The 18,739-nt window shown below is 40.2% G+C and overlaps 1 protein-coding gene across 2 annotated transcripts in view; it reads right to left on the bottom strand.

The window, feature by feature from the left end:
* LOC140614894 (olfactory receptor 56A4-like) overlaps positions 1–6,860 on the bottom strand; it is a 67,272-nt gene extending 60,412 nt beyond the window's left edge. For both annotated transcript variants that reach the window (XR_012015627.1, XR_012015628.1), the window contains exon 1: positions 6,789–6,860. The gene's annotated coding sequence lies outside the window, so the exon portion shown is untranslated. The remainder of the gene's footprint in view (positions 1–6,788) is intronic.
* Between the last annotated feature and the right edge of the window lie 11,879 nt (positions 6,861–18,739).

Here is an 18,739-nt window from a genome sequence, read left to right as displayed (position 1 = left end):
CTTTGGCAGGAGCCTCAGAAGAAAATGACTGTGAACTGTTCAGATCAATCCTTTTAGGGAGAAAACTCTAAGTACTCGCTGGCGGATCTGTCGAGTCTTCACCCCATAGACAAGAGGATTGAGTGCAGGTGGCACAAGGAGGTAGAGTGTGGCCAGAAGAACATGGACGTGGTGGGGTACATGGTGGCCAAAGCGATGTGTGAGGAAGGAAAACATTCCAGGAACATAGAAGATCAGGATAACACAAATATGAGACCCACATGTGCTAAAGGCCTTAAGTCGGGCCTCACCCCCTGGTACCTTCAGCACTGTCTGCAGGATGAGGGCATAGGAAATACCAATGGCCACGACATCTAGCCCAACCACAAGCAGGGCCACTGCCAACCCATAAGCTCGGTTCACTGTGGTTTCTGAGCAGGCAAGTTTTACAACAGCCATATGTTCACAATAGGCATGGCCTATGATGGTGGCCCGGCAGAAGAGGAGTCTCTGCAACAGGATAGGGAAGGGGAGGAGGAGGACTAACCCCCGCACCAGCACTGCCATCCCAATGCGCCCGATGATCCCCGGACGCAAGATGGTGGAATGATGCAGAGGGTGACAAATGGCTACATAGCGATCCAGAGCCATGGCCACAAGTACCCCTGACTCCATGGAAGAGAACGCATGGATGAAGAACATCTGGATCAGGCAGAAAGTGTACCCAATCTCATGGGCATGAGCCAGGAGCACCGCAAGGGCTTTGGGTGCAGTGGAGGAGGCCAGCACCAGGTCAATGCCAGATAGCATGGCCAGAAAGAGGTACATCGGCTGGTGCAAGGATGAGTCAGTCCAGATGATGAAGATGACGGTGACATTGCCCATTACAGCAAGGACATAAAGGACACACAGTGGCAATGCTATCCAGTGCTGGCTTTCCTCTAAACCGGGGATGCCCATCAGAAAAAAAGAAGGCTGGAGTAGCCTCCAGCTAGAATTACTAAAGGTCATCATCAATGGCTTGGAAGACAGAAAAGAAAAAAGAAACCAGAATCATGATTGCCCCATTCCTGGTGGGTCATCCAGTGTCTAGATCTGGCTACCATCTTCATGAGAAGAAACAAGCTGAAACTGAAACACAAGAAAATTAAGTGAGATACAAAGAAGAGAATCCCCTTTTCTTGAGACAAGGTCTTTAAGGTGAGACATCCATGTCTTAACTATGATAGGTCTAGTTTCATTTACAGATAAGAGTAAACATGCTGCTTCTAGAGAGATGCTTAGACTCTACCATTCAATTACTCCTCATTTGGAATGTCCACTTGAAAGGATCTTCTGTATCCCCTCTTGCCATTACTAAACACTGCATATCAATTTGTTATCTTTTAAAGTATTCTCCCTCAGTTTCCATAACACAGCACCCTGCAGTTCTTCCTCCTATATCTCCCATCTCACCACCTTCTCCATCTACCTCTCCCTTATATGTGGCTGATTCCAATGTCTCAGCCTCTCCTCCTTCCCCTATTCTATACAGTATCTCTGATTGAGCTCATCCATTTACCATATTATGACCATTTATATTTTTTAATTTCTTCCAAATCTAGGTTTCTGAGTCAAATACCTTTCTGAAACCCAAATCCATTTCCATTTATCTATGCCTAAATATCTATACCACATGCTCAACAAATTTGAGACTGGAGTAACTTGTGCATTCTTCACAAATCCACTCTACCTCCTTCATGCTCATATTTTTGTGAGTTAAATCACTATATCTACCTATCCAACCCAATGTAGAAACTTGAAACAATGCTTACGCATTTTTCTTTCTCATCCTTTTTACCTTTTCACTAGTTCCCTTTGACTAAATTTTTAATCTCTAAATATTCATTCGTTCTTCTTGTCCCCCGCCTCCACTGTCACTGCCTACTGCATACTCCTAACTCCTATCACCTGTATTCTTTCCTTAAATCTGTATGGGTTTGATTTCATAACCTTCAAACCAATCTCCACCCTGTGGTCAGAGGATTTTTCCTAACATGCAGGAGTCATCTTGTCATTTCTTTTTTTAATTTTTATTTATTTAAATTCAATTAGCCAACATATAGTACAACATTAGTTTCAGATACAGTTTTCAATAACTCATCAGCTGAGTATCACTTATGAGGTTAAAACCTTTAGCCAATTTAATCCATGGAATAAAATCACACATTTAAAGACTAGAGTACAAAATTTTCAAAGGTTATCTCATATACATCATCTTAAATCAATTGTAGTTATAATTACCATTAATATTTATAAAAAAGATTACTTAATATGAGATTATAGTCTCTTTACTTTGTCCACACGAATCTGTTTCTTTGTCTCAAATTTTTGCTATGTCTATCTCTCACCACGAAGTCGGGATGATTCAGTGTTCCTGGAACCCCCATATTAACAAGAAGTACCAATTAAATAGGTATTGTGTTTAACCTTCTCCATGTGATTCACTTCTTGAGCATTAAACTTGACATGTATCTTCAGCTATATGTTTTATCCTAAGAGACAGACATGGTCTAAAATAATCATATTTTTCTATGTAAGGTAGAGAGAGGTTCATGTGTCTCTACATAAAAAGAGTCAAGAAAGACTCAGTTCCTACAGACTGTGCATCTATAGATCACTACAAGTGTCTTTTTTATGAATCAATGATGACCACAATATTGTCCCAAATCTCTGAACACGGAAGTTACAAAAACTGAAATGACAAGTGGTCACATAACTCCTGGTCGGTTTCCTTCCAGATTCAAATCCACTTAAAACCGCAAGTAACAGGAACATATTTTTATTCAGAACTCCAGGAGAATCTCATAATTACCAAAATTTGCATTTCAGTGCTTAACATTCTACACAGTGAGAATGTTAAGTCTTTGTCTTAACTACATCCTCTCTGCTGCAGGTTTTAGCCCATGTCTCAGTTTTCAGCTGAGGGGGTCAGAGAACAGCTGTGCATTTGTGGAAGATAACCCATTGCTTTGATAGGAGCAATGTCAGCAGAGCTGTAGAGGATGTAGCCAAAAACAGTAGGTAAGGGAAACAGCAGACCACAGGTACCTGAGTACAACAGCCCCTTTATGCTGTGTGATTTGTGAATCCAGAGCAAAAGCCTAGGACTATTTCTTAAAAAGTAATTGTTAAAGTCAACAAGAGGTCCCCCCATGATTCTTAGAGGAAAAGCAGACCAGACTTACTCCCAAGAACCTAAGTGAAGAGATATTTAGTTCTCTGACCAGGGAGCAGAGGACAATTAGCAAAGAACTGAAGTTGTACATTGTTATTTATTTATTCAGATAAATCCTGCCCAAGTAACCTGTCTTCTGTAAAATCATCCCCAAATTCTGTAAGGCAGCATGTCATGTCTCCTTTTCTTTCCTATCAAACCACTTTACCTGTTGTGTCATTGCACTGACTCCCTTGCACTGGAAAACCTGTCAGTGTGTTAGTCCTTGAAGACCAGGGGCTGTGCCTTGCTTGGGGCAGCAGTCCAGGGCCAAGTTTCAGAAGTGCCAGAATCTAATTGGTACTCGTTTTCTTAACAAATAAATATCCACATGATTATATTACAAATAAATAGATGAATATATTTTAAAAAAAAAAAACAAGAATTACAGGAACTTGACAAGATAAAAACTTAAGGGATATAAGTCATTAGCAGATAGTGGATATCTGAGGGATGAACTGGATTGGGCCTCAGTGCCCCTCACTGAGTGATATTGTGATATCGCCCAAGTGATATTGTGGGTGTTTCATGGCAGAAGGAACCCTGTTGAATCTCTATCCCAGAAAGGCTATAGCAGAATCCTAGCTGTATGTCAGAATTGAGGGACACCCGGGGTCACTGCTGGTCACTTCTGTCATTGTCTCTGTCACTGCAGGCAGGGAGGGCAGGCAGCCCACTGTGGGCTGTGGCTTGTCCCTATTTCCTTAATCTCCTTTATAGTGGCATGGACTTGATGATAGTGGCAAAAAGGAGATGCAGGGACGCAGATTATGGGAGGGCACAGAACCAGTGTGTTCACAATTATGACCTACTAGGAAAGGGAGGCACAGAAATCAAACCCTCCAGAGTTCAGGTGTTTAATACAAGACACATAAACAATCAGTAAAATATGCCTAGTGCAGCTGTGCCATTCTCCTGATCTCTGGGCTATCTCTGAGGATGCATACTTCACAGTTTTGATTCAGGGTTGAGGGAAATTTAGCAACTTGGAGAGAACTGAGAAAAAGGAGAAAATTACCAGACTCAAAGATTCCATTGTCATCCTCTCTGCTCAGCTGCAGAAATATCCTGAATCCCCAGTTTAACGTCCATGCTGACTGTCTGCCCAGCATGGGAATAACAGTGATGAAGGGGACTTTATATTCAGAAGGGCTATACAAAAAAATAATAATAATAAAAAAAACAATAAAATAAAAAAAGAAGGGCTATACAGCAATCTCTGAATACCAAAGGGAAACCAAACACATCACTCAAGTCCTGAAGATAAAGATTTCCAGGGTGAGCTCTTTATAGCTCTGGTGACATTGAGGTAAAATGGGCACATTAGTTAGGCCTACATGCATTATATATGATGATGAGGATGCCAAGATATGATACTAAAATTCTCTGTGAGTGATTGTGAATATTCAGCCATGACTTTGGTAAATATTGTCAAGCTCAAAGCTTGCCTTACAGCAGTGTGTGGTCTGAAGTGCATAGGGGAATCTGAAGTGCCCCTGAAGTGCTAAGGGGAATCAAATAGAGAGGGTTACTTTTGAGAAGTCAGACCTGGTGAGAACAGTTAATCTGAGGCAAAAGGAAATAAGTTTAAAACAACTAAAAATGTGTCAGAACAGATGTATTGGAAGACTCAGAGCTGTAGTAGCCAACCAAGAAATAGCTCTTATCACAAGGACTATAACAAAGGCAGAATCTAGCTGTCAATAGGCTTCCCCAAAACTGTAAGCCTCAAATATGACCTTAATTCCCACACCTGAAATCCTGTGCATGGACCTTTAGCAGGTTCCGTTATCTTCATTCTGAAAGGCAAGTCCATTCTTGATAGTTCTCCAAAGTTGGTGACTGTAAACAAGGCACTGGGCAAGCAAGATGTTATACCAATTGGCAGGTCCCAGAGGACACTGTAATATACCTGGACAGAACCCAAGTTAGCCTCCACATTGGCTGGAGGCACGCAGCACTAAGTCTACTGCCCCCAGGATAGCTGATTGGGCAGGAGAGTTGGTTATTTCCCTGAAATAACCATCCTGTCCTATATAAGAGGAGAGAAAAAAACTAAAAGACACTTGTGAAGTTCACATTCTAAAAGACACTTGTGAAGTTCACAGTCCAGTGGTACTAAAACACTGAGATCTAAATACAGTACTATAGAACACTTCCCCTTCCTCTACATTTTACTACCACATTATGAGGGTCTATATATAGCAGCTGGGGGGGATGGTTAGGTTTTTGTTTTGTTTTGTTTTTTGCCTAATATATCATGTCCAGCTATCAACGAAAAATTACAAGGCACTTAAAAAGCAAAACACACAATTTAAAGAGACAAAGCAATCATGGGACTCAGACATGGCAGGGTAGTTGGAATTATCAGACTAAGAATTTTAAATAATTATGAATAATAGGCTAAAGACTCTAATAGACAAAGTGGACATCATGCAAGAGCAGATAGGCAATATAGGCAGAGAAATAGAAATACTAAGAAAAAAACAAAAAGAAGAACTAGTAATTAAAAACAACACCAACAACATTCTATTTTTTTCTGTAACAGAAAGGAAAAATGACTTTAATGGGATTATTCATAGATTGGATATGGCAGAGTAAAGAGTCTCTGAGTTTGAGAATAGACCAATAGAATCCTCAAAAACTGAAAAGCAAAGGGAACAAAGACCAGAAAAAAAAAAACAGAATAGAATATCTAATGACTGGGACAACTACAAAAGGTATAACATTTTATAAATAATGGGATTACAAGGAGAAAAAAGAGAGAAAGGAAGAAATATTTGACACAATAATGACAGAATTTCCCCCAAATGAATGTCAGACACAAAACCATACCCAGGAAGCTCAGAAAATACCAAATAGGATAAATGCCCCCAAAAACCACATCTAGGCATATCATTTTCAAACTACCAAAAATCAAATATAAAGAAAAAATAATGAAAGAAGTCAGAGGGGTAAAACACACTTTCTATAGAAGAACAAAGATAAGAATTACATCTGACTTTACCTCAAAAAATATGCAAGAAAGAAAATAGAAGAGTGAAATATTTAAACAATTGAATGACAGAACACAACAAACCAGAATTCTCTCCCCTGTGAAATTATCCTTCAAAAATGAAGGAGAAATAAAGATTTTCTCGGGCAAACAAAAATCTCACTGAGTATGACACACTACAAAGAGGACGACACATCTGCATTCCACATGCCCCACTGCAATGTAACATTGATAATTCCTCCCCTTGAATCTGAGCTGGCCATGGTGATCCACTGACAATCCATAGAATGTGACAGAAGTCTGCACTAGTAAAGGCCACACAGCATCTGCTTGCATGTCTTGGAATGTTTCCTCCCTGGATGCTCCCTCCAGTAAACTCCCTCTTAGAATCCACCTGCTATGCAATGAGAAATCTAAACCACATGAAGAGGCCTTGGGTAGATCCTCTAGTCAACACTCCTAACTAAGACCAGTTTTAAAATAATGCCAGCCCAGGAGCAGACGTGAGCAAAGACGCCATCCACTGATTCCAGCCTCTAGCCCCTTGATTACCTTTACCTGTTTGAGAAGAAGGAAGCCACTGCACTCCACTCCATTGTACTCCTTTTAAACTCCTGACCCATAGAATCTGTCAGAGTGATAAAACAGATGTTATTTTATGCCACTATGTTTATGATGGTTTGTTAAAGAAAGTAGATAACCATAACCCTGGATTTTACTAAATAATTTGGGATTTTACTTATGAGTCATTATTGATGATTTTTTTAAGATTTTATTTATTTATTCATAGAGTCAGAGAGAGAGAGAGAGAGAGAGAGAGAGAGGCAGAGACACAGGCAGAAGGAGAAGCAGGCACCATGCAGAGAGCCTGACATGGGACTCGATCCAGGGTCTCCAGGATCACACCCTGGGCTGCAGGCGGCGCTAAACCACTGAGCCACCGGGGCTGCCCTATTGATGATTTTTTAAAGCATGTGCTTCTATTTAAAAAATTTGGGAGGTGCTTGGGTAGCTCAATTGGTTAAATGTATGCTTTCCATTCAGGTCATAATCCCAGATCCTGAGATGGCAGGCATTAAGCTCCCTGCTCAGCAGGAAGTCTGCTTCTTCCTCTACCCCTCCCCCCCCTACTTGTGATCTTTCTCTCTCTCTCAAATAAATAAATAAAATCTTTTTAAAAATAGATTAAAAATAGATTAAAAAAATTTTAATGTAGTTCACAACAACACTAGCAAAATTCTTTTTTATTTGGCTGTGAACCTTTACTAAATCCTTTGTGTTTTGTTCCTTTAATATATCATTCTGCATACAATCAGAAGAGACAAGCCACATGATTATTTATTTATTTGTTTGTTTAAGATTTTATTTATTTATTCATAGAGCCAGAGAGAGAGAGAGAGAGAGAGGCAGAGACACAGGCAGAGGGAGAAGCGGGCTCCATGCAAGGAGCCCGACGTGGGACTCGATCCCAGGTCTCCAGGATCACGCCCCAGGCTGCAGGCGGCACTAAACTGCTATGCCACTGGGGCTGCCTGCCACATGATAATTTAAATATGGAAAGTTAAATATAAATAATTTTCAACTATAACAAGGAATTGGATTATCAAGGGATTGGCTAGTAAATAGAGAGTACTCCAAAGAATATATCAATAGCAGATGAAAAGAGCAGCCCTTACCACTAGAGATAAGACAGATTGCCCAGGAAGACCCATCCTGAGCTGAGAATCATTTCCTGTCAGAGAGGGAACAAGGCAGTACACTGAATAGAAAAGAAGTTGTTGTAATGGTATGTCAGTGGAGTTGAAATTGCTGGAATCCACATTCTAGGACGCTGAGGACAGTTGTTCACAAGAAAGTACCTTGCCAGATGCTCTGCCATAAACCCACTCCAGGGAGATGGTGCATGAAGCACCTGGCCACTGGGCACTGCTGGCTGCCAAGCACTACAGAAGCTGGGTACTTGGGAAGATGAGTGCACTGCAAGGCCTGGGCACTCAAGAAGCTGTGCACACTTCAGCAAAGTCTGCCAGACAATCATATAGCAACTAGGAACCAAAACCCTTTCCGGTGACTTTAGTGAAATAGTAGACTAAGGAACTACAGAGCCTGTTCCCCCACAAAAACAGCAAATAATCTATCCCAAACTACTAGAATCAGCTTTATCAGAACCTTGGAAACTAGTCAAAGATTTGCAGCAAACAGGTGAACACTTAGTCAAGGAAAAGGTGGTTGAATCTAAGTAGGAGAGCTCTGTGACATTTTAACTCACCCTGGCTTCATCCCTCCCTCTTTAGTTCAGCAGTACTCTTGAAAATGGTAGCCCATGTTACCCATGTGGATCCACAGAACTGAAAGAAGCAGAGCAGACCTTGTTCTCAAAGAATTATAGTTGTTTGCTTTGACCTATCTTGTGGTTTCCTGAGGATAGGTGCACGGAGGTTGCTTTTATTTTACATAACTCAGAACTTTCCCAGGATAAGGTGGTAGCTACTTATGAATATTTGTCAAAACATTTAAAGACAAATGGATTAGCCTCTGCCACCTGAGAGAAGGAATGATAGTTGGGGAAGCAATAGATACACCAAAAATGTTGGAGGAAGGCTAGGAAGTGAGAGGTCTCACTGGAATAGGGGCTTACTTTGAAAAATTCTCCTATATTCCTGGGAATCTAGAAAGCCTCATACATGTCCAGGACTTAATACATGCTCAGAAAAGACCTGAGAAGGCCCTTAACTCATCTCTGCTGACCTTTGGTCTCTGTGCAAGCAGAAAATCAATACCAAGGTAGCATTGCAAAGTGCCTAGCTGACTGTTGAAGGCATGCTTTAACACACACAGAGCCCACCTGCAAAGAATGGAGGTTTCTCATTCTAGGCAATTAAAGAAATTTCTACTGAATCTAGCTGACCACTAAGCTAGTCCATAGAGACTTTAGTAACTACAAAACAAAAACAAAAACAAAAACAACAGCCTTTACAAAATTTGTGTGGAATCACTAAAAAGCAAGAGCACCACCACAGGGAGTCACTGTTTAGTGTCCTTTCATTTCATCCTAAAGGACTCCTTTCATCCCAGGGTCCCATAAATTCCAGAGGGGAGAATTTGAATTCCACAGTTGCTACATTATAATATTCAAAATGTTCACTTTTAACCAAAAATTATGAGGTATGCAAAGAAATAAGAAATATGTCTTATACACAGGCATAAGAAAAGGAATTAATAGAAACTGTCTTAAACATTTTCAATGAGCAGAAGAAAGTCATGAATAAAAAACTAGAGCAAACCAATATAACAATATCTCACCAAATCAAGAATGTCAATAATAGGAAAGAAATTATATAAAGAGACCATATAAAAATTCTGGACTTGAAAAGCACAATAACTTAATTAAATTTCACTAGATGGATGCAATAGAAGATTTAAGCAGGCAGAATAAAGAATTTATTAAACTGAAGAATCCATTGGGATTAACCAAAATGAGAAGCAGAAAAAATAGAATGAAGAAAAGTGGACAGAACCTAAAAGACCTGTAGGACACTAATAAATCACATCAACACACACATAATGAGAATGGCAGAAGGAGAAAAAAGAAAAAGGAATATTTGAAGAAATAGTTACAAAAAGCTTCCCAAATTTGGTTAAAGATTTGAATCTATCCATTCAGAGCTCAATAAATTATTTTAGTGTAAACTCAATGATATCTACAATGAGACATATTATAATCAAACTTTAGAAAGACAAAGAAAAAGAATCATGATGGTAGCAAGAGAAAGGTCTTAAGAGAGCCTCAATAAGACTAACAGCTGATTTCTTGTCAGAAACCATGGAGACTAGGGGCACCTGGGTGGCTCAGTCAGTTGGGCATCTGACTCTTGGTTTCAGCTCAGGTCACAATCTCAGGGTTGTGGGATCAAGCCATGTATCAGGCTCTATGCTCAGGGTGGAGTCTGCTTGAAATTCTCTCTCTCCCTCCTTCTGCCCCTTCCCCTACTTGTGTCCTCTCTCTTTTTCTCTCTCTCTCAAATAAATAAATAAAATCTTAAAAAAAAAACCCATGGAGACTAGAAGTCAGTAGGATGGCAAATTAAAAGTGCTAAAAGAAAAAAAATCTCAACCAATATTTCTGTATCTGGTAAAATTATCCTTCAAAATAAAGGAGAGTTAAAATATTCCCTGCCGATTCCCAAAAAAATAAAAACAGAATTCATAGCTAGTAGAGCTACCCTACCAAAAAATGCAAAAGGTGTGAGTCCTTTAGGATGACATAAAAGGACTCTAAACAGTAACTCAAATCCATATAAAGAAACAAAGAATAGCCTTGGTCTGGCCAAGAGGCATGGCATGGGCAGAGGCCAGGCACTGAAATACAAAGGGAGGAGCCTGAGCCTGAGCCACTGCTGCCACCACCACTGCTCCTGCCAGAAAGAAGCAAGTGTGCAACTTGAGCCAGGAAAACGAAGATGGCCACCAAATCATGACTCGATTACAACTAACAGGTTCCTGTTGCATTTAAATCTTGTCTCTGTGGTTATGTACTTATTAATAGGAAACTTCTAAAAATAAACATCTAAGATAAATCATCACCTTTTACTGATGTGAACATTATCGTATCTTTGAAAGATTTCTGAATACTTTTTTTTAAATATGATCTTAAGGATACAATGCATCTATAGTAAGTAGAAACATCAAGTCTATCTTTTGAGAAGGCTCTGTTAGTAAAAGGTCTATAGAGTGGTGGCATGAAATTTTTGTTCTGGAGAGCTGAGTCTGAAAAATTACCCTGTAGGAAGACCCAAATCTGTTTTTTTTTTTTTTTTCCAAATCTGTTTTAAATGAAGATCAGCTGAAAGCCATGGTGGAAGCTAATTCCAAAACAGTAAATCAAGGCCTTCCAGCAGACTTCAGAATTTCTGCTACAACAGTTTCTCAACATCCAGCTTCTGGCTGCAATAGGAAATGTGAAAACATTGGACAAGTGGGCAGGTATGACACCATGATGGATGATCACAGACAGATGATTAGTAATGTGCTCATCTCTTAGACTTGAAAGAGGAGAGAACTGTTTTGGAGAGGATCATGAGTTTTGACAAAAAAATAAAATTGAAAGTGATCTGGATAATAGTTGGATGTTGACAAAGTTCCCAAATATGTGTTAAAGCCATCATTGGAATGAAAAAAACTTCCAGTAAATGTACGGTGGCCTGCAAAAAGGGCATTTCATTACTGCTTTTTAAACAAGCTTAAACTAACTTCTTATTGTCAAGAAATTGAAATTACATACCAAAAATTGCTTTATAAGCCCTCTGCTTTGGTTAGTAAACATGCACCTATATTTTTCCATGACAATATTTGACTATAGACATCACAAAATACCATAATAAAATTAAGTGAATTGGGCTAAGAAATTCTGCTACATTCATTATACTCACCTGAATTTCTTTCAAAAGATTACCACATTTTTTTGTCATTTGAATCTCTTTGTAAGAAAGAGACATTCAGAGGCGGGGCAAGATGGTGGAGAAGTAGGATTCCCAAGTCACCTGTCCCCACCAACTTACCTAGATAACTTTCAAATCATCCTGAAAACCTATGAATTCAACCTGAGATTTAAAGAGAGAACAGCTAAAATGCTAGAGAGAAGGGTTTGTGCTTCTAAGAAGGTAGAAAGTCAGAAAAAAAAAATTTTTTTTAATCCAGTGGGGGAGGGGTCCCACAAGGAGCCAGGCTAAGGCCAGACAGCAAGAGCCTCCAGGACAGGAAAGCCCAGTCCTGGAGAGGCAGGAACTTTAAAAATCCACACTGCATTCTTCCCAGATGGAAAGGCACTCACAGGGAACTGGGGCAGAACTGCAGGAGGGGCAGTGGAGCCTCTAGGTTCCTGGGGTCACTAACTGAGGAAGTGCGCCCCAGGGGAGAGCGTGCCACACGCCGGGGGATGATCTCGGTAAAGGGCTGGAGGGCGAGCCCTGCCAGGCCTCGGGAGCAGCTCAGGTCCCCAAACGCAGGGCCTGGGGGACACCGCCCAGGATCCAGTGCTCCCCTGGGACAGGCAGAGACAGGGAGAGCACAGGACAGTGAGGATGCTCCTGCCACCGGGCACCCTGAGCTGGCAGATCAGCGCCCCCCCCCCACCTCCCCCAGCATCCAGGCCCCTCCAGACTCGGAGACCATGGTAGTTACCTTAGGTGCTGACTCCAGGGCTGGAGAGCTGGCCACCGCTAGTGTTGGTCACCCTCCTGGTGTCACCCGGTGCCAGGGACAGAGTGGGGCCACCAGGGAACAGGGGCCTCACAAGATAAACAGCTCCCACTAAGCCACGTACCTGGCAGGAGGTGGGGCAACTCCCTCAGATGCACACACCTGAAAATCAGCACAGCAGGACCCTCCCCCAGAAGACCAGCTGGAAGGACAGGGGAAGAGCAAGTTCTTGGTCAAGCAGCACTGGAAAGCTCCAGCACAAGTTATAGGATTTACAATATACAGAACCAGAGGATGCCCCTCCTTGTTTTCTTTTGTTTTGTTTTGTTTTCTGTTTTTTCTTTTTCTTCCTTTTTCCAGTACATTTCCTTTTTAGTCACTCCGCATGGAACAAAATGACTAGAAAGAAGAACTCATAACAAAAGAAAGAATCAGAAACAGTACTCTCTGCCACAGAGTTACAGAATTTGGATTACAATTTGATGTCAAAAAGGCAATTCAGAAGCACAATTATAAAGCTGCTTGTGGCTCTGGATAAAGCATAAAGGCTTCAAGAGACTTCATGACTGCAGAATTTAGATCTAATCAGACCGAAATTAAAAATCAATTAAATGAGATGCAATCCAAACTGGAGGCCCTAATGACAAGGGTTAATGACGTAGAAGAACGAGTGAGTGACATAGAAGACAAGTTGATGGCAAGGAAGGAAGCAGAAGAAAAAAAAGAAAAACAATCATGAGGAAAAGGTAAGGGAAATAAATAACAGCCTCAGAAGGAAAAATCTACGTCTAATTCAGGTCCCAGAGGGTGCCGAAAGGGACAGAGGAACAGAAAGGGTATTTGAACAAATCATAACTGAGAGCATCCCTAATTTGGGGAGGGAAACAGGCATTCAGATCCAGGATATAGAGATATCCCCCCCTAAAATCAATAAAAACCACTCAACACCTCGACATTTAATAGTAACTTGCAAATTCCAAAGATAAAGAGAAAATCCTTAAAGCATCAGGAGACAAGAGATCCCTAACTTATATGGGGAGAAATATTAGATTAACAGCAACCCTCTCCACAGAGACCTGGCAGGTGAGGAAGGGCTGGCAGGCTATATTCAGGGTCCTAAATGAGAAGAACATGCAGCCAAGAATACTCTATGCAGCAAGGCTCTCATTCAGAATAGAAGAAGAGATAAAGAGTTTCCAAGATAGGCAGAAACTGAAAAACTATGTGACCACCAAACCAGCTCTGGAAGAAATATTAAGGGGGACCATATAAAAGAAAGAGGAAGCCCAAAGAAATAATTCACAAAAACAGGGACTGAGTAAGTATTATGATGATACTAAATCCATATCTTTCAATAGTAACTCTGTAAGTGAATGGGCTAAATTATCCCATCAAAAACACAGGGTATCAGACTGGATAAAAGGCAAGACCCATCTATTTGCTGTCTATGAGAGACTCATTTTATTTTTTTAAAAAGACTTATTTATTTATTCATGGTAGACAGAGAGAGAGAGAGAGAGGCAGAGACACAGGAGGAGGGAGAAGCAGGCTCCATGCCAGGAGCCTGAAGTGGGACTCCAGGATCGCGCCCTGGGCCATAGGCAGGTACTAAACCGCTGAGCCACCCAGGGATCCCCCAGAGACTCATTTTAGATGTAAGGACACCTACAGCCTGAAAATAAAAGGTTGGAGAACCATTTACCATTCAAATGATCCTTAAAGGAAAACTGGGGTAGCAGTCATCATATCAGATAAATTAAAGATTATCCCAAAGACTGTAGTAAGAGGTGAAGAGGGACACTCTATCATATTTAAAGGATCTATACAACAAGAGGACCTAACAATCATGAATATTTATACCCCTAATGTGGGAACTTCCAAGTATATCAATGAATTAATAACCAAAGTAAAGACATACTTAGATAACAATACTTTAATACTGGGAGACTTCAACACAATGCTTTCTGCAAATGACATCTCTTCTAAGCACAACAGCTCCAAAGAAACAAGAGCTTAAATGATATACTGGACTAGACAGATTTCACAGATATTTACAGAATTTTACACCCAAATACACAAATACACCTGAATACACATTCTTGTCAAGTGCACATGGAACTTTCTCCAGAATAGACCACATACTGGGTCACAAAACAGGTCTCAACCAATACCAAAAGATTGGGATTGTCCCCTGCATATTTTCAGACCTTATTGCTTTGAAACATGAACTCAATCACAAGAAGACATTTGGAAGAAATTCAAACATGTGGAGATTAAAGAGCATCTTGCTAAAAGATGAAACACTCAACCAGGAAATTAGAGAAGAAATACAAAGATTCATGGAAACTAATGAAAATGAAGATACAACCATTCAAAATCTTTGGGATACAGCAAAGGCAGTCCTGAGAGAGAAATACATTGCAATACAAGCGTCCCTCAAAAAATTGGAAAAACTCAAATACACAAGCTAACCTTGCACCTAAAGGAGCTGGAGAAAGTACAGCAAATAAAACCTACACCCAGCAGAAAAAGAGAGTTCATAAAGTTTTGAGCAGAACTCATTGAAATAGAGACCAGAAGAACTGTAGAACAGATGAACAAAATCAGGAGTATGTTCTTTGAAAGAATAAATAAGATAGATAAACCATTAGCCACCCTTATTAAAAACAAAAGAGAAAAGACTCAAATTAATAAATCATGAATGAAAAGGAGAGATCACCACCAATACCAAGGAAATACAAACGATTTTAAAAAACTTATTATGAGCAGCTATACACCAATAAATTAGGCAATCTAGAAGAAATGGACGCATTTCTGGAAAACCACAAACTACCAAAACTGGAACAGGAAGAAATGGAAAACCTGACCAGGCCAATACTGGGGAGGAAATTGAGGCAGTCATCAAATACTTCCCAAGACACAAAGGCCAGGGCCAGATGCCTTCCCAGGGGAATTCTATCACACGTTTAAAGAAGAAACCATACCTATTCTACTAAAGCTGTTCTGAAATATAGAAAGGGGTGGAATACTACCAAACTTGTTCTATGATGCCTGCATCACCTTAATTCCAAAACCAAAGTCCGACCAAAAAAGGGGAATTATAGACCAATATCCCTGATGAACACAGATGCTAAAATTCTCACCAAGATACTAGCTAATGGGATACAACAGTACATTAAGAAGATTATTCACCATGACCAAGTGGGATTTATCCCCGGATGCAAGGCTGGTTCAACACTCATAAAGCAATCAAAGTTTTAGATCATATCAACAAGAGAACAAAACAGGAACCATATGATCCTCTCAATAGATGCAGAGAAAGCATTTGACAAAATACAGCATCCGTTCCTGATCAAAACTCCTCAGAGTGTAGGGATAGAGGGAACATTCTTCAGGATCTTAAAATACATCTATGAAAAGCCCATATCAAATATCATTCTCAATGGGGAAACACTGGGAGACTTTCCCCTAAGCTCAGGAACATTATAGGGATGTCTACTCTCACCACTGCTATTCAACATAGTTCTAGAAGTCCTAGCCTCAGCAATCAGACAACAAAAAGAAATAAAAGGCATTCAAATTGGCAAAGAAGAAGCCAAACTCTCCCTCTTTGCAGATGACATGATACTGTACATAGAAAACCCAAAAGACTCCATCCCAAGATTGCTAGAACTCATACAGCAATTTGGTAGCGTGGCAGGATACAAAATCAATGCTCAGAAATCAGTGGCATTTTATACACTAACAATGAGACTGAAGAAAGAGAAATTAAGGAGTCAATCCCATTTACAATTGCACCCAAAAGCATAAGACACCTAGGAATAAACTTAACTAAAGAGGTAAAGGATCTATACCCTAAAAACTATAGAACACTTCTGAAAGAAATTTAGCAAGACACAAAGAGATGGAAAAATATTCCATGCTCATGGATTGGAAGAATTAATATTGTTAAAATGTCCATGCTACCTAGGGCAATTTACACATTCAGTCCACTCCCTATCAAAATACCATGGACTTTTTTCAGAGAGTTGGAACAAATCATCTTAAGATCTGTGTGGAATCAGAAAAGACCCCGAATAGCCAGGGGAATATTAAAAAAGAAAACCATAGCTGGGGGCGTCAGAATGCCAGATTTCAGGTTGTACTACAAAGCTGTGGTCATCAAGACAGTGTGGTACTGGCACAAAAACAGACACATAGATCAATGGAAGAGAATAGAGAATCCAGAAATGGCCCCTCAACTCTATGGTCAACTAATATTCAACAAAGCAGGAAAGACTATCCACTGGAAAAAGGACAGTCTCTTCAATAAATGGTGCTGGGAAAATTGGACAGCCACATGCAGAAGAATGAAACTAGACCATTCTCTTAGACCATACACAAAGATAAACTCAAAATGGATGAAAGATCTAAATGTGAGACAAGAATCCATCAAAATCCTAGAGGAGAACACAGGGTGTTGGAACTTGGCCACAGCAACTTCTTGCAAGATACATCTATGAAGGCAAGGGAAAGAAAAGCAAAAAGGAACTATTGGGACTTCATCAAGATAAAAAGCTTCTGCACAGCAAAAGAAGCAGTCAACAAAACTAAAAGACAACCTACAGAATGGGAGAAGATATTTGCAAATGACATATCAGATAAAGAGCTAGTATCCAAGATCTATAAGAACTTAGCCAAGAAACAAACAATCCAATCATGAAATGGGAAAATGACGTGAACAGAAATTTCACAGAGGAAGACATAGACATGGCCAACAAGCACATGAGGAAATGCTCCGCACCCCACATCACTTGCCATCAGGGAAATACAAATCCAAACCACAATGAGATGCCACCTCACACCAGTGAGAATGGTGAACATTAACAAGATGGGAAACAACAAATGTTGGAGAGGATGTGGAGAAAGGGGAACCCTCTTGCACTGCTGGTAGGAATGTGAATTGGTGCAGCCACTCTGGAAAACTGTGTGGAGGTTCCTCAAAGAGTTAAAAATAGAACTGCTCTAAGACCCAGCAATTGCACTGCTGGGGATTTACCCCAAAGATACAGATGCAGTGAAACAGCAGGACACCCACACCCCATTGTTTATAGCAGCAATGTCCACAACAGCCAAACTGTGGAAGGAGTCTCAGTGTCCATCGAAAGATGAATGGAGGGATCCCTGGGTGGCGCAGCGGTTTAGCGCCTGCCTTTGGCCCAGGGCGCGATCCTGGAGACCCGGGATCGAGTCCCACATCGGGCTCCCTGCATGGAGCTTGCTTCTCCCTCTGCCTGTGTCTCTGCCTCTCTCTCTCTCTCTCTCTCTCTCTGTGACTATCATGAATAAATAAATAAAAATTAAAAAAAAAGAAATATGAATGGATAAAGAAGATGTGGTCAGTGTGTACAATGGAATATTACTCAGCCATTAGAAAAGACAAATACCCACTATTTGCTTCGACGTGGATGGAACTGGAGGGTATTATGCTGAGTGAAGTAAGTAATCGGAGAAGGACAAAGATTGTATGGTCTCATTCATTGGGGGAATATAAAAAATAGTGAAAGGGAATAAAGGGGAAAGGAGAGAAAATGAGTGATAAATATCAGAGAGGGTGACAGAACATGAGAGACACCTAACTCTGGGAAACAAACAAGGGTTGGTGGAAAGAGGAACGGGTGGGTGGGTTGGGGTGACTTGGTGATGGGCACTGAGGGGGGCACTTAGCAGGATGAGTACTGGGTGTTATGCTATATGTTGGCAAATTGAACTCCAATAAAAAATATGCAAAAAAAAAGATAAAAAGGAGAACATTCTCCAATTGAGTAGCAGTAATAGGAGAATTTGAATAAATTTTAACAATGCTGATATATGGTATTATTTAATATTTGGAGAAATTTATCATTTAAGAAGTAGTTAATGCTAACAGTGGATGTTTTAGTTGAATAAAACTTTCCTTTTTCGAAAGAAAGTTGAATGTACATAAGTAGTTTACAACATGTGTAGATATAAAATATAATTAATCATCTAATCACTAATCATCAAAGAAATGCAAATCAAACCACAGTGAGATATCACCTCATACCTATCAGAATGACTAAAATCAAAAACTCAAGAAATAAGTGTTGGTGAAGATGTGGAGAAAAAAGAACACTCATTCACTGTTGGTGGGAGTGCAAACTGGTACAGCACCTGTGAAAAACAGTATGAATATTTCTAAAAAACTTAAAAACAGAATTACCATGTGATCCAGTAATTCCACTGCTGGGTATTAGCCCAAAGAATATGAAAATTCTAGTTCAAAAAAAATATATGTGCCCCAATATTTATTC

This window comes from Canis lupus, chromosome 23, assembly GCF_048164855.1.
Source record: "Canis lupus baileyi chromosome 23, mCanLup2.hap1, whole genome shotgun sequence".
NCBI classification, from domain to species: Eukaryota; Metazoa; Chordata; class Mammalia; order Carnivora; family Canidae; genus Canis; species Canis lupus.
This window is presented reverse-complemented; position numbering and strand designations above follow the sequence as displayed.